This window comes from Triticum dicoccoides, unplaced genomic scaffold, assembly GCF_002162155.2.
Source record: "Triticum dicoccoides isolate Atlit2015 ecotype Zavitan unplaced genomic scaffold, WEW_v2.0 scaffold205841, whole genome shotgun sequence".
NCBI classification, from domain to species: Eukaryota; Viridiplantae; Streptophyta; class Magnoliopsida; order Poales; family Poaceae; genus Triticum; species Triticum dicoccoides.
Window position 1 is genome coordinate 2,048 of NW_021236190.1, and position 2,990 is coordinate 5,037.

The 2,990-nt window shown below is 47.8% G+C and overlaps 1 long non-coding RNA gene across 2 annotated transcripts; it reads left to right on the forward strand.

Moving 5' to 3' along the window:
- The first annotated feature begins 826 nt into the window (after positions 1-826).
- LOC119345102 lies at positions 827-2,911 on the forward strand. Of its 2 annotated transcripts, XR_005166913.1 has the most exons (4): positions 827-900; positions 991-1,261; positions 2,362-2,626; positions 2,775-2,911. It is a non-coding gene; the product is annotated as an uncharacterized LOC119345102 (long non-coding RNA). The 2 variants fall into 2 exon arrangements; XR_005166912.1 differs by lacking the exon at positions 2,775-2,911 and having other exon boundaries at positions 2,362-2,758.
- The last annotated feature ends 79 nt before the right edge of the window (positions 2,912-2,990 follow it).

Below are 2,990 nucleotides of genomic sequence, written 5' to 3' on the forward strand. Positions count from 1 at the left end.
ATACACAAGCGCTCATATACACGCGCATACACTCACCCCTATGAATGAACACACGCATACCTTATCCCTATGAGCGCCTCTGAAAGACTGAGCCGGCATATCATCTTGAGATTTACGAAGTCACCGTAGGCGCCTCGTCGTCGACGGAAACATCTCCTCCCACTGAATGCGCATAGACGGAAATCCTGAAATAAATCCAGGAATAAATGCGAGCATCAGGATTTGAACCCTGGTGGGTTGGGGATACCATAGTCCCTCTAACCATCCAACCACAGGTTGGTTCACAGGCTTTGTTGTTGTTGCCCATGGTGTTGTTGTTGTTGTTGTTGTTGTTGTACAATATTTATGCATGTGCCTAGTAGTGATCCATTGATTCTCTGGATTGTTTACCCAGTTGGAATAGCACATGTCTGAATCACCTGTCGGGTTCGCCCAAGGATCGATCACGCAAAAATCGATCTCAAAGACTCATAGACAAGGGACACGGATTTTCTATGCTCGAGCTCATATGAGCCCGTTATCTAGGATGTTGGTTGAAGCATGGAGATCTGTGCCAGTTGTCAATACGGGCCGCCTGGGCGAGTTAGGAAATGTGCACTGTGGAGAAATACGTAGATGGGAGGCGTGGGTGGTGGGCCGCATTTTGACGGGCGCAGGAACGTCCGTTTGCGCTTGACGATTTGGGCCGAGGATCAGAACAGTTACTTGACGTCTAGTCCATGGCCCCAAATGTGAGGTTTTCCGTTCGATGGGCCCATGATAGGAATTAAGTGGCCGGTCTGGTGGCTTCGGATAGGGCAGAGCTGACCTAATTTTTGAAGGCCTGGCGGTGGCGGCGGCGGTGGCGGCGGCGGCGGTGAGGGCGACAAGGATGGAGTTCCTGATGCAGCCTCTGCACGGGTATGTAATCCTATCTATTTGGCTTCGTTGTTGCGGATTTCAGTCTGGAAATGTGTTGATTCCGAGGGGATTTGCGTGTGCTTGGAGCAGATCGACTTTCCTTGAAGAGGTTGGGGAGAGTTTGGTGCCGGCACCGGTGGCGGCGGACGGGGTCGATGCGGAGATGGTGGTGGAGCATCCACTGGCAGCGCAGGGGACGGATGGACAACAGGCGCCGGCTGAGGAGCAGCCGGCAGGTACAAGGGAGGCGCAGATCTTGATGGAGACTGAGGCAGCGCAGGAGAGGAGGGACGTGTCACCACCTAGCTCGGAGCTATCTACAGGGAAGATGAGCCCCACGAGCTCCTGGTTGGAATAAGAGGTTAGTGCATGGCGTCCAGATGTACAAGATTAAATGATGAGCCCCTGGGGTGAGCATGATCTGAATATGTTGTTGTTTTCGACTGGACTGAAATTGTGTAGTAAAGTTAGGTACTGAAATTACTTGGAGGTTTGAATGACGAAACTACGGAATATCTGAACTAGAACCTGGATAATTGAGCAGTAGTTGTTAGAACTGGCAACTCTGGTATGACATGATTTGATGAGCAGTAGCTTTGAGGGAGCACATTAGCTGTGAGCGAGAGTAGTAGACACTGTGAATTTGGGAGCTAAAGTTATTGGTGAAAACATTCCCAAACACGTCAGGTTCATTTGTGATGAGGGGAAACATCAATGTCTCCCCTTGGTTTTAGTAATTGTGCTAGTTAACATTAATTGAGGTGCTCGAACATAATTATATAGTTCTGCCCATGCATCCCATCGTTAGGTATTTGTAATACGTAATTCACTTTAGATGATAAGCACACTGAGGAACCGGCACTGAAGCTGGTGTCTGATTGTCAGGCTCAGGTCTCAGTTTGTGCTCCGTTTTTTGTTTCTCGTAGAGCTAGCATGCTCTTCTGTCGACTTTAGGGGTGCAGTGTGTATGCATTGGTTCCAGCGTGCGTTGGCTGGTTTGTTCATTCTCTTTTTCATTTGGCCGGCGCAATATTTTCCGAGAAGTTAGTCAACTGTTATGTCGTTGCTTGAGATGTGTACTCATGATAAAATGATGTAGGGCACGAACGGCTAGCATGTTCATGCCAAAAAAAGGTTGTCATTCTGGTTAGCATTAGAATTTTTTTTCCATATTCATCATCCTTATGTCTTGGATATTCTCTGAACTGCATTTGTTTTTAAAATCCACTCTATATCTATCTTGAAGATCATCGAGTGGTTCTCTTGTGAACAAAATGTTAGCTGTAGTCTGACTTTGTTGCAGCGTTGTGTTGGTACCCAGTCTGCGTTTCCGGTGACGTTAGTCCTGATTGAGGGCGAAGACATAGTGTGGCATGGTGGAGGCACAGAATTTTCAAATGTGTTGACAGCAAAAAGAATGTACATTTTTGTTGAAGTTTGAATGGTGCTATGTGACTGCAGGTTAAGGATTGGTGCTGCTGCACCAAGTCGACCGCCTTGCCCAAACCGTGTAAGTGCATTTGAGAAGGCTGTTCGAAACTATGCGGAGAATCCAAGAGACAATGTGGTCACACCGACTATCGGCACGACATTTGACTCAGTTGGAGAGGCGTATGACTTCTACAATTTGTATTCATGGGAAAAGGGATTTGGGATCAGATATGGCAAGAGTCGGCTTAATGCGGAGAGGATTAAATGCATGCAAGAAATAGTCTGTGGCTGCTCGGTTAGTACAAACTGTTTTGTATGTCAAGTCTACATTTTCTTGTTGTCCACAGAAACTGACATATGGGGAACAGAGGAATAACCAATCTGAAGAAATGGATGTTCTTCAGGACAGATGGGGGCTTACATCTTTCCTGACGCACATGTAGGTGACCACCTTGTCTATGCAGTCGGGGCAGGGGATCAGCGGAAGCACTGCCTCCTGCTGCGAGGAAGAAGAAGAAGACGCCATGGTCGCCGGTCTGCTCGGTCCAACAGGAAGACAAGATGATAAGGTTGGAGGGACAGGGGGGGCGGCTCAAAGTAATCTTCCAGAGCAAGCCGCTGGATTCATCACATATATAATATAAAAAGGGGTATGGGAA